This window comes from Ictalurus furcatus, chromosome 17 (assembly GCF_023375685.1).
Source record: "Ictalurus furcatus strain D&B chromosome 17, Billie_1.0, whole genome shotgun sequence".
NCBI lineage: Eukaryota > Metazoa > Chordata > Actinopteri > Siluriformes > Ictaluridae > Ictalurus > Ictalurus furcatus.
The window spans coordinates 569448-583125 of NC_071271.1; the positions used below are offsets into that span (position 1 = coordinate 569448).

At 42.6% G+C, this 13678-nt stretch overlaps 1 long non-coding RNA gene across 1 annotated transcript in view; it reads right to left on the reverse strand.

The window, feature by feature from the left end:
• Window positions 1–1988: 1988 nt before the first annotated feature.
• Window positions 1989–13678, reverse strand: part of LOC128621680 (uncharacterized) — a 16058-nt gene continuing 4368 nt past the window's right edge. The window contains exons 2-4 of the long non-coding RNA XR_008388302.1: window positions 13466–13580; window positions 9979–10084; window positions 1989–2167 (exon numbers count right to left, since the gene is read on the reverse strand). This is a non-coding gene — a long non-coding RNA (uncharacterized LOC128621680). The remainder of the gene's footprint in view (window positions 2168–9978; window positions 10085–13465; window positions 13581–13678) is intronic.

Genomic DNA, 13678 nt, shown 5'->3' on the forward strand with positions numbered 1-13678 from the left:
CATTGTCCAGAGCATCACACTGCCTCCAGCAGCTCACCTTCTTCCCATAGTGCATCCTGGTGCCATCTCTTCCCCAGGTAAGCGACGCACCTGGCCATGGTGTAAGAGAAAACGTGACTCATCAGACCAGGCCACCTTCTTCCACTGTAGGAGATTTCGGAGGTGTACCGGGGGTCAGCGTGGACACTCTGACCGCTCTGCAGCTGCGCAGCTCCATACGCAGCAAGCTGTGCTGCTCTGTGTGCTCGGACTCCTTTCTATCAGAACCAGCATGAACTGTTTCAGCACTTTGTGCTACGGGAGATCTTCAGTGGGATCGGATCAGACGGTCTAGCCTTCTCTCCTCACGCACATCAGTGAGCCTTGCACACACATGACCCTGTCTCCGGTTCACTGATTCTCCTTCCTTGGAGCACTTTTGGTAGGTAATAACCCCTGGAGACCGGGAACACCCCACAACACCTGCTGTTTTGGAGAAGCTCTGATCCAGTCGTCTAGACTTCACAATCTGGCCCTCGTCAGAGTCTCTCAGATCCTTACACTTGTCCATTTTTCCTGCTTCCAACTCCTCCACTTCCAGAACTGACTGTTCACCTGCCGACTAATAAATCTATAAATCCCTCCCCTCGACAGGTTACTCACAGCACCTGCCAGTGGTTTTGACGTTATGGCTGATCGGTGTAAATACACATACTTGCTTGAAAGTTTGTGAACCCTAAAAGTAGTTAAAGAGAATCCAATATTACAAAACTTTCAAGCACCACTACACATACATATTTCTGTCTGTCACTGAACTAAAATTGTGGACATTTGAGTGTGTGTGCATGCACATGCGTACAGTATAATGTCTCTCTCTCTCTCTCTCTCTCTCTCTCTCTCTCTGTCCCTCAGGTGCTGTTGAGAAAGGTCACTTTTCTTTATCTGACATTTAACCTTTCAATGGAGAATATCCTGTGGGTCTAACACACACCACACACACACAGAGGGCACAAAGACACCCACAAGCTCTATTTCTGGTGTTATTTAAAGCTTATCTTGTCTACACACGTTCATATTTCATTATTTAATTCTCATTAATATTCAACAGTAGTATTCACATGAATATTCATTCAAATAAATGAGGCGACCAACATGGTGTCAGACACATAAAGGGAAGAACAGTGAGCAGGACGATGTGGCATCGATGTCAATATTTAATACAGTTCTCACTGCAGTATGTTTAACTTTACATGTTATTCAGTATTTATTCAGTAACGTCTTCATACATTTCATTTATTATTCGTGTGAAACTATTTCCTGTCTAAAAACACTTATTTAATGTTGATTTATGTGCATTATTACACCACTGTTATAATCATACTGTAAAAGCAACAGAAAACACAATTAAACCCTTGAGTATGATCATTAACGTGGCATTATCGTTACAGATCTCCACGCACATCACTCAGGAAAGTTTCTTATTCTAAGCCACACCCACTTAATACAATATTTACAAAAAAAGAGAGAGAAAAAAGAACAATTTATTTCATTCATTTAATTTGATGCAGGATTTTGGAGTAAATGGAATATGCATTTTTACATTTTATATATTGTTTTAATACATTTTATGTATTTCAAATTTTAATTCATAATTAATTTAATGTACACAATGCACTCAATCCCCAACCCAGAGACCAAAAATAAATAAATCATAAATAAATAAATACACATGTCAGTAAGCACACTGATGTAGCAATCCTAATTGTGGTAAAATTACAATTTTTAACTTTCTTTTAATTCTATAGTGTTTTTAACATTATAAATCTAAGCACATCTTTACTGAAATTCTGGTTTAGATCCAAACTGATAAAAGTGCTTCAATAGCTAGCATATTTAAACATTATCTCAAATATCTTGGTATAAAATCAGCCGTGAAGAGAGATGTAAAATAACAGACTTGCAAAATAAAAGATGTGTGTAACAAACAATGAGCAAGGGGGAGGCAGGAACCGGCTGAACATAAACATAAACTTTAATCATAAACAGAACTCAAACATAACAGAAACACAAAGTGCACGTGCGTCTCTCTCGCTCTCTCCCACCGTCGCTTCCAGCCACTGCTTTATCTCTCTCTCCAAATCAGTGCCAGGTGTGCATCCTCACAACCTGGCTTCTCCCTGCTCACGACCTGTAATATAACTAATGTGTAAAATATAACATGTAAAATAACAGATGTGTACGCTAACAGATGTTTAAGATAACGGATATGCAAAATAAAAGATGTGTAATACAACAGCTGTGTAAAATATAACGTAAAATAACAGCTGTGTAAAATAACAAATGTGTAAGATAACAGACGTAAAATAACAGACGTGTGTTACGAAACAGGACTCAAAACAGGAAGTAAGCGCAGGAGTGACGTCTTTATTTAGACTTAAGCAAAGGACATGAAACTGAAACACTTATCTTTTAACTAGGAATAAACACTCATTTAACTCAGGCATGAAACACTCATTTAACTCAGGCATAAACCCTCCTTCAACTATGGCATGAACACTCCTTTAATCATGGCATGAACATTCATTTAACTATGGCATAAACACTCATTTAACTGTGGCATAAACACTCCTAACTATGGCATGAACACTCTTTTAACTAGAGCATGAAACTAGGAACAGGAAACTAGACAGAGCATGAAACTAGTAACAGGAAACTAGACCGAGCATGAAACTAGGAACAGGAAACTAGACAGAGCATGAAACTAAGAACAGGAAACTAGACAGAGCATGAAACTAGGAACAGGAAACTAGACAGCGCATGGACACATTAACTCCTGGCACCATTATACATTCCGTCTTTCCTTTAATCCGTCATTACTCTATTGTGCTAATACTGCCCGTCGTGCGCAGCAACACGAGGGGTTTAAATACCCAGTCACAATTACATTAATTGCTGACATCTAGTAACATTTCACAACAGACCCTCGCACCTCCGCCAATAACTGAACTGGGCAGGGACAGGACAGGAACCAAAACAAGTGTACATGTCCATTGTAAGCACAGTCTTAGCGTCCATGCACACTTCAAGCAGCAAAGCAGGCCCAAATCATGATGTTTTCCCACCATACTTTACGGTTGGGATGATGTTTTCATGATGATATGCCGTGCCCTTTCTACGCCAGATGTAGTGCTGTGTGCTTTTTCCAAATAGTTCAGTTTTAGTTTCATCAGTACCCAAAGCATTTTGCCCATACTGTTGTGGAGTGTCACTGTGCTCTTTTGCAAACTTCAGACGTGCAGCAATGTTCTTTTTAGTAAGCAGTGGCTTCCTTCGTGGTGTCCTGCCGTAGATACCCTGCTTGTTCAATGTTTTACGTATTGTAGACTCATGAACAGAGATGTTAGCCAGTTCCAATGATGCCTTCAAATCTTCGGCTGTCATTTGGGGTTGTTTCTTTACCTCATTGATGAGTCTTCATTGTGCTCTTGGTGTCATTTTGACTGGGCGCCCACTTCTTGGTAGAGTAGCAACAGTCCCAAAGTGTAAAGTCTTAGAAATCACTTTGTAACCTTTGTTAGAAATAATCTTCCTGCTCACATGGTTACTCTGGATGCACTTTCTGTTTCAACATGTACAGCAGTTAAAGACCTTGGAGTGATTATTGACTCCAGCCTATCATTTGATGCTCATGTAGATAATATTACTAGGATAGTCTTCTTTCATATCAGAAATATTTCTAAGATAAGAAATATATTGTCACTACATGATGCAGAAATACTAGTTCATGCATTTGTCACCTCTAGACTAGATTACTGTAATGCCTTACTGTCTGGATGTTCCAGTAGGAATATAAATAAGCTCCAGTTAGTCCAGAATGCAGCTGCTAGAGTCCTAACTAGAACTTGAAGATACGACTATATCACACCAATATTATCAGTACTGCATTGGCTCCCAGTGGAATCCCGCAATAACTATAAAATACTTTTATTAGCCTATAAAGCACTAAACGGTCTCGCGCCACAATATCTAATCGACCTTTTGGTTTTCTATGATCCACCACGCCTACTTAGATCAAAAGATGCAGGCTATTTGACGGTACCTCGAATAGTGAAGGCTACAGCAGGGGGAAGAGCTTTCTCTTATAGAGCCCCACAGTTATGGAACAGTCTTCCTATTAGTGTTCGGGACTCAGACACAGTCTCAGTGTTTAAGTCTAGGCTTAAAACGTATTTGTTTACTCAAGCCTACCCTGACTAGACTTTCTATTTTACTAATTCCCAGTCCTAATAATCTCTCCCTCTCTCCTTCTGCCGAACCACACACGATTTTATGGAGATACTAGAGATCCAGATCCTTTCTGCCTCTGGATGGAGCTCAAATCTTCTCCAATTCCAGAATGCTGGGACTACGGCTGCTCCTAAGGCCATACAGACTTCATATAAGTCAATAATGAACTTTTTCACAATATCTGTTGTTATCCAGATGAGGATGGGTTCCCTTCTGAGTCTGGTTCCTCTCAAGGTCTCTTCCTCTTAAAACATCTTAGGGAGTTTTTCCTTGCCACCGTCGCCACTCAGTGGCTTGCTCAGTTGGGATAAATTCGCACCTTTAATATCTGTATACCGTGTTGATATTTCTGTAAAGCTGCTTTGAGACAATGTCTATTGTAAAAAGCGCTATACAAATAAAATTGAATTGAATTGAATTAACCGTTGCCAGCTTTATGTAAATCAACAATTCTTGATCGTAGATCCTCTGAAAGCTCTTTTTGGTGAGGCATGGCTCACATAAACATGTGCTTCTTGTACAGAGCAAACTCCAAAAGTTTGAGGGGTTTTTATTAAAGTAGCTGTAGTCCACCCCTCCAAACTCATTTTCTTAACGAGACTCCAGGTGTGCAAAAAAAAAAAGCTTTTTTACGGTCATTAACTCAGGGGTTCACATACTTTTTCCACAAGCACTATGAGGTTTTTTGGGTTGTTCTCAATAAAGACATGAAAAATCTGAATTTATTTTGTGTTATTATTTTAGACACATTATATTTGTCAATACCCTTGACTTAGATGAAGATCAGATCACATTTTATGACAAATTTATGCAGAAAACCATGAAATCCCAAAAGGTTCACATACTTTTTCTTGCCACTGTAGCTATTCTGAAGGTGGAAGAAGCGCTTGCAAGCTACCTCTCTCCATTAATGGCAGGTAATTTAGGGGGGCCGGCTTTGCCATCCAAGCCATGTAAGGCCACCGTGGCATTGGTGGGCAAGGCCTATGCAATAGTAGTCTTGCTTGTCGGTCACTGCAGACAATGACAGTGTTTCAGGCCTACCAAGCAGACCTGCTGAGTGAGCTCAACATACGCCGGCATTCAGCCAGTTCCTTCCCCGTTGTGTCGAGTTCACCCAGGCATCCACGAGTGGAGCCCGGGCCAGCGCTAGTGTGAGGGAGACACAGAAGGAGAGTATGGCAGCCTGCCAACCCCTGCAGAGAGCCAGGGGAACCGGGCGGCCACAGTCGCGGCCTGCTACTAGGCCTGATCTGAGAATGGTCATAAAGGCCAAGCAGACAAAGACGAGTGGTCCTGAGGGGCCGTGGAGGGACGTATCAGGGGACATGAGGTTGTTAGGGCAGTTAGCCCCCAATGCTACTGTAGGGCCTCCCCTAGCCAAGGCTGTCCCAAGTTTTCAGTGTTCTCTGGTCAGCGAGCTGTCACAGAGCAATGGAAATCTGATGCTTTCCCTCCAATAGAATGTGGAAAAGTTAACGTCACTAAAAGACCGTCTGGCTGGATGGAAACTATTGCCAAATGTGTCTCCATCGGTTCTGTCTACCATAGAAAAGGGTTACCGGGTCCAGTTTAGAGCTCGACCCCCCGCCCCCGGTTCAGAGGTGTGCTCACCACAGTAGCCAGCACAGACCAGAGCCCGACATTAGTGCAGGAAGTAAGATCCCTCTTGGGGCCATTGAACATGATAATGAGTCTTTATTGGTCACATATACATTACAGCACAGTGAAATTCTTTTTTTCACCTACCCCAGCATATTAGGAGGTTGGGGTCAGAGCGCAGGCTCGGCCATGATACAGCACCCCTGGAGCAGAGAGGGTTGAAGGCCTTGCTCAAGGTCCCAACAGTGGCAACTTGGCAGCACCGGGGCTTGAACCCCTGACCTTCCGATCAGTATCCCAGAGCCTTTAATGCCAAGCCACCACTGCCCCATGTACCCCGTTCCCTGAGGGAGGAAGTTTTTTACAGCCGTTATTTCCTCGTCTGTAAAAAATAAAGGAGTATGCGGCCAGTTTTAAATCTGCGTCATCTGAACTGTACTCTTTGGACATACAGGTTCAAGATGCTGATGCCCAAACTTATCGTTCCACAGATTCGTTTTGAGGACTGGTTTGTGATAATATATCTAAAAGGTGCATATTTCCACATAGAAATATTGCCCAGTCACAGGAAGTTCCTGGGTTTGCATTGGAGGCAACGCGTACTAATATCTGGTTCTTCCCTTCGAGCTAGCTTTATCCCCTCGCATCTTCACAAAGTGCATGTATGTCAGTCTGGCTCCATTGTGACTAAAGGGCATCCGTGTACTAAACTACCTGGACGACTGGTTAATTCTAGCACGATCCAGGGAACTGACGGTTCAACATCGAGATGTTGTTCTCACCCACATGAAGAGCTTGGGGCTCAGATTGACCCTCAGAAAAGTATGCTTTCTAGGGATTATAAGGATATAAGGATTCTACTATGATGAGGGCATTTCTATCCCCAATATGTGAAGGGGCAATCCTATCAACATTGAGCAAGATAAAGCTGGATCTTGGCATCCCCTCCAGTCTCTATGAGAGACTGTTGGAGCTTATGGCAGCAGCAGCCAATGTCATACCATTGGGCCTGTTACACAGGAGACCGTTTCAGTGGTGGCTGAGAAGTTGGGGGTTTTGTCCAAGGATGAAACATCTGAGAGTAATCAGCGTCACACGGCGATGCCTACGTGCTCTGAGAATTTGGAAGTGTCCCCGGTTTTTAGCCTTGGGTCACACTCTATGGGTGTCTCCTTATCGCAAGACGGTAATGACAGACACCTCCCTCACGGGCTGGGGTGCGGTCTTAGACAGCTGTCCAGCTCACGGTCTCTGGAGCAGCCCTCATCTGGAGTGGCATATAAATTGCCTAGAAATGTGGGCCATATTTCTTGCACTGAAATTCTTTCTTCCTTAATTGAGAAGTCACCATGTGTTTACAGACAACATAGCGTTGGTCTCATATATTGACCACCAGGGAGGATTATGTTTGCGCCTCCTGTTCCGGCAGGCGCAACTAGTTCTTCTCTGGACAGAGGGAAAGTTTTGTCAATGAGTGCAATGTACATTCTGGGCAAATGGAATGTGGGGGCAGACATCCTGTTGAGGCAGGGGCTGAGGACCAGGGATTGGTGGTTCCATCCACAAGTGGTGGAGTCCATATAGCGGAGGTTTGAACACATTGCATGTGTTCACCTCCAAGGAGACAACGCACTGCCCGCTCTTGTTTGCCCTCACTCCTCCTGCACAATTAGGGCTGGACACCATGGTGCACATGTGGCCAAGGTCACATCTGTACGCTTTTCCCCCGATCGCTCTGCTCCCACAAGTTCTAGCGAGAGTTCGCCAAGATGGTCTACATCTGCTGCTAGTAGCACCTTATTGGCCAGTTTGAATATGGTTCACAGAGACAATATCCCTGCTAGACGGCACTCCTTCAGAGATTCCCATCTGCAGGGATCTACTGTCTCAAGCTGGAGGGCTGATTTATCACCCTCGACCGGAACTATGGAAACTGTGAGTCTGGCCCCTGAGAGGTACCAGGTCATAGATTCTGGTCTTACAACTGAGGTTGTAGAGACCATGTAGAATGCTAAAATGGCATCCACAATGAAATTGTAGGTGCTCAAGTGGCAACTTTTTGTCTCTTGGTGTGAGAAACATCAACTAGACCCAGCGAACTGCGCAATAGTTACAGTTCTGGAGTTCTTACAAGGATGTTTGTTAGCGGGGTTGGCTCCTCCTATAATCAGGGTCTACGTGGCCGCCATTTCGGCCAGCCACGCCCATATCGATGGAGCCTCTGTGGGGCAACATCCTCTAACATCGAGGGATATGCTTGGTGTCAGGTGGCTGAGGCCCATCTGCAGGCTGCGCATACCTTCCTGGGACCTTTCTGTGGTCCTGGAAGGTCTGTCAGGTGCCGTATTTGAGCCCTTAGTGTCAGCCTCTGAGAAGCTTCTGACTCTAAAGGAAGCTCTTCTGCTGGTCCTGACATCTCTCAAGTGAGTAGGAGATCTACAAGCTCTCAGCTTCCCCTTCCTGCCTTGACTTTACCCCTGGATTAACCAAGGCCTCCCTGTATCCTAGGCCGGATTAAATTCCTAAAGTGCCTACATCTGCTGCCCAGCCTGTGGTGTTGCAGGCTTTCTGCCCTCCTCTGTTCCTCACACCGGAACAAGAGAGAATGCACCTGTTGTGTCCAGTAAGGGCTCTCTGTACTTACGTCCACTGCTCCGGTCAGTGGCGTAAGTCAGAGCAGCTGCTGGTCTGCCTTGGCGGCGACAGCAGAGGTGATGCTGTGTTGAAACAGTGCATCACTAATTGGATAATGGAAGCTATCTCTATTGCTTATGAGGCGCACGGTCTCGCTAAGTCTCTGGGCATAAGGGCTCATTCCACTAGGGGGGGTCGCCTCCTCGAAGGCTTTGTCCAAAGGGGTGTCCTTACAGGATGTGTGTGCTATGGCTGGGTGGTCTACGCTGCACACATTCATTCGATTTTACAGCCTGTCTTGCACTGACCTCTCGGCTTGGGTCTTTTTTAACAGGCCGCACCCTCAGTATGACGGAGTGGGTATTCTCTTACCCGCAGCGTTCAGCTAACGCAATGTGAAGTTCCCTTTGAAAGGGAATGTCTGGGTTACGCATGTAACCCTGTTTCTTGAAAAGAAAACGAGACGTTGCGTAGCTTTGTCATACTGGGGCATGCCTGTGAATTGTGTCTTCGCTTCAGATAATAGAGGCTGATGGCATGGTTCACAGGTGTCGTTTATATATCACGCGACGCGCTTAATTGACACATCTCTTGGTAGATGGTAATTTTAAAAAAAAAGATACATTTTGCTGTATTAGAAGTACCAAAATGGACAATTTCTTTTCCTTTTACATGCCATATTACAAGCTTTCCTGACAATTTAAAGCTGTGCATTACAAAACCCGAATGCGGTTATTTTATAAGGTTTGTATAATTGAATGTACACAATATTCCCTTTACTCATTTAGTCAATCATCCAGGATATTCTGTATAGTATCTGGCATTTGCTTTGTACTAGAATAATAGGCACTAGAAGTATGGGGCTAATGCAAGAACAAAGAGCAAAAGAGATTAACAATGTCATTTTAAAGAAATATATGATGATTGGGTGATGCATTCATGTAATATTTTACTGAAAATGAAAAACTGGTTAGCTATGTGAGCCACACAGCTTCAATGCAAATATAAAGAAAAAAACAATCTGTGACACCATCTAGGTTAACTGAATACATTTCAGTAGTTAAGATGTCAGTACCAGTTGACAGACAGAGCTCGGACATTGTTATTGTCTAAAAATTGTATGGGGGTACAGTTGTAAATATTCAAGTAAGGCTGTAGTTTCGGTACTTTCCTAGGTAAATTAGGTAAGTTAACTAGTTAACAACTATAAAAAGCAAGAATAGCTCAAAAAAATTACAAATAGTTCCATGTTACTGAGACAGCAACACCTGCCGATGATGAACTGTAGTGCTCACAGCCACTGAAGAAAACAATTTAAGATGTTGTAAACAATACAAAACTCTGTGCTGTTAAGAATAAAGGCACCCGTGTAACACCTGTTCACCATCAATACATCCACTCAGTTGAATCATTATAAATGTAACATTACACAGTTATATTAGAATAAAACCTAAAGGCTTTAGAAGACAATCTTACCTCTCTTTACTTTCGGCAGCCTGAATAAATGTTGTTCTGGAAGCATCACATCACTAGCATCATTGCCTTGCTTTGCCATGTGGGCATCAAGAAGCCGCAGGACAACCTGATTAAGTGTCAAGTATCAGTTTCACTACTGACTACATACAAAGATTAAATCAAACACAAAACATTGAACAAAATGTTGTACAGTAAAGTATAGCAGCAACTAAACGTAATCATAGAATGTCTTCCATGATAACATGATCAAAATGTACTGTATAACTAAATATAAAATTGTTTCTAGTCATATTTTCTAATACTTGCCTTTAACAAAAGTAACGGTGAATTTCTTATGATTTTTAAAAATGAAAATCACAATGAATAACACTAGAGGAAAATAGAGTCGTTTGTCCAGTGATGCTCAAATTACTTTTATGTTTTGTTTTTCATTGCCTTCTGTCTAGAACCCAACTAGACAATTAAGGATGTATCCAACCTTTAGGTGTCCTTGTGGGATTTCACTATTTCTGAGAAGTTGACTTGAATCCACAAGAGTAGATTCCTGTACATCGGGGGATTGTACAATATTACCCAGACATGGTAGCCACAATGGACCTGGCATTGTTTTTTCTTCTTCTTCTTCTTTTTTTTAAAAAGTGCAAGTGTCAGTTGAAATTCAGATTAAAACTTGACTGGTATCACCCATAAGGTATCTTAGGCTGTAGTTAAGAACTGGATATTCTACGTAGTTACCGTAGTTACCCATACTCACAGTTAAGTAAGTATTATTATTTATGTGCGGTCCCCACAATGTTACAACACACATTTGTAAAAGTAGGATATGTTATGACTTTTTTTTTTTTAAGAGAAAGGGTCTGCGTACTCTGACTAATATAATGCTTCAGGTGATTGTACATTGTTACCTGTACCCATTGCTTTAGTAAGTAGTGGTCCTCACAATGTAACAAGAGCTTTTTGTGTGTGAGTAAGACTTGATATTAGGTCTTTTTTTTTAAAAGAAAGTGTCAGGGGAAATTCAGAATAAACACCATGAGAATTCTTTGTAACATCAGCACTGGCCTTACATGCAGGCTAAAACACAAAAATATATACATATAAAATCTGAGTATTTCACATTCATATATTCAAAACAATATCATTACATTATAAATCTTAAAACTTAAAACTGTAGTTAATAACTTTACAAAGACATGTGTATGTCTAGCCAACATTATACCAGCCAATTTTAACTAAGTGTGACACTTCCAAAAACACATCCAGCATTGCAATACTTAAGTGAGTATTATTACCCAGAGCGCTACATCTGAGTGTGTGTGTAACGCATTAAAGTAGAAGCAAATTAAAGTCTGTTTAATAAGTAAAAGTCAGTGGAAATTCAGAATAAACCCTGACTGATGTAACCCCTAAGGTACTCTAGGCTGTAAGTAAGAACTGGTGATTGTACATTGTTACCTGTACCTATTACTTTAGTAAGTAGTATTCCACAGGCGTGGTCCCCACAATGCACTTTTTGTGTAACGGCCACCAGATAGTTAAATTATGAAATAATATCCAACCTCTGGTCCTCACAAATCACATTTACCCGAGACAACTACATACATAGTCAAGATTCACATAAACTCACCATCCAGTTTAATTGGAACAGCTGTACACCTGCACGTTTATTCAGCTGTCCATTCAGCCAATCAAGTGGTAGAAACACAATACATAAAATCATGCAGATACAGGTCAAGAGCTTCAGTTAATGTTCACCTCAAACATCAGAATGTATGAAAAAGTGTGATCTCTGTGACTTTAACCATGGCATGGATGTTGGTACCAGATGGGCTGGTCCGAGGATTACAGAAACTGCTGATCTCCTGGGATTTTCACACACACAACAGTCTCTAGCGTTTACACAGAATGGTGTGAAAAACAAAAGAACAGTTCTGTTGGTGGAAAAGTCATGTTTATAAGAGAGGTCTGAGGAAAATGGCCAGATTGGTTTGAGCCGCCAGGAAGGATATAGTAACTCAATAATCACTCTTTGTAACGTTACCTGCTGGAGACAAGCGCGGACGGGCAGGGTGGCATGTACAGATGCGACGTAAGAGGAAACACAGGAAACAGGCAAAGTCAGGCGATCAGGCGAACAATCCAAATGGGACAGGGCAGGGAATCGGAATCGTAAATAACAGGCAGGAAAGTCCAAGTACCAGGAAAATCTAGACGAAAGTTAAAGGCTTGGTAACACAACTAAGTCACGGGAACTGAGATTTTACTTCGCGAGGGCCTGAAGGTTAACGAGGCCTTTTATAACTTATCAGCCGTACAGGTGTTGGTGATCAATACTCAGGTGAACTTGAGCGCGGGCATGGCTGGGAAGTGTAGTCCTTGTCCGCCATGTTTATAAGCGGCGCCTCCATCTGAGTGTTGCGGCCGCGAGTTCGCCGTGGCGTAACACTCTTTACAACTGTGGTGAGCAGAAAAACATCTCAGCATGCACAAAACCTTGAGGTGGATGGGCTAGAACAGCAGAAGACCACATCAGGTTTCAATCCTCACAAGCTCACCCAAACTGGACAGGATGATTTTTTGTTGTTGTTGTTGTTGTTGTTGTTTTTGCACCATTCTGAGAAAACTCTACAGACTGCTGTGTGTGAGAATCCCAGAAGGTTAGAAGTTTCTGGAATACTCAGACCAGCCCAGTCTGGCACCAAAAACGATGCCATGGTTAAAGTCCCAGATCACATTTTGTCTTGTACATAAACTGAAGCTCTTGACCTGCATCTGCATGATTTTGTGCACTGCGCTGCTGCCATATGATTGGTTGATTGGATAACTGCAGAAGTGAGCAGGTTTTATTAAAATGGATCCTATTAAAGTGGACAGTGAGTGTAAAGAACGTCTAGCACACTAGTGATTACACATGTAAACTAATGGTGGGATTAAAAAAAAGTCTTTGTGCCCCATGTTGAAAAGATGCATAGGATTCTAGAGACAGCAGGTTTATGTCCCGGGACTGGTCGTGTGATTCTGTAAGCATCACTCTCACTGTCACTGCCCTGACGCCACTGATCTCACTACATTACTCACATCGGGTGGCTGTGGCTCAGGTGTTAGAGCGGGTTGTCCACTAATCGTAGGGTTGGCGGTCGGATCCCCGGCCCATGTGACTCCACATGCCGAAGTGTCCTTGGGCAAGACACTGAACCCTGAGTTGCACCTGATGGCAAGTTAGCGCCTTGCATGGCAGCTCTGGTGTGTGAGTGTGTGTGAATGGGTGAATGAGACACAGTGTAAAGCGCTTTGGAACCACTAAGGTTAAAAAAGCGCTATATAAGTGCAGACCATTTATCATTTACATTAGATAATGCTACTGTCCAATTCAGCTGTCTTTACTAACGATAGCATGTGGGAAAGTGCAACAGTACGTAATGTGGTGTTACTGTCATGCACCAACATGAGGTCATGAAATTAGAAATGTAATAAGGCACAGGCTTACCTGTAGAGGGGTTTATGTGTTTAACTTCAAACACATACGTGCTCTGTCACTGGTACTGCTGCATACGGTACTGCATCACCATCTTCTGCTACAGAGATAAAGAGGATTCCATTCCCTGTAATCAAACCTTCCATTCATTATTTCTGTTTTTTGGTGTAATTTATATGCCTAATTACATACGTGTGTGTGTGTGTGTGTGTGTGTGTGTGTGTG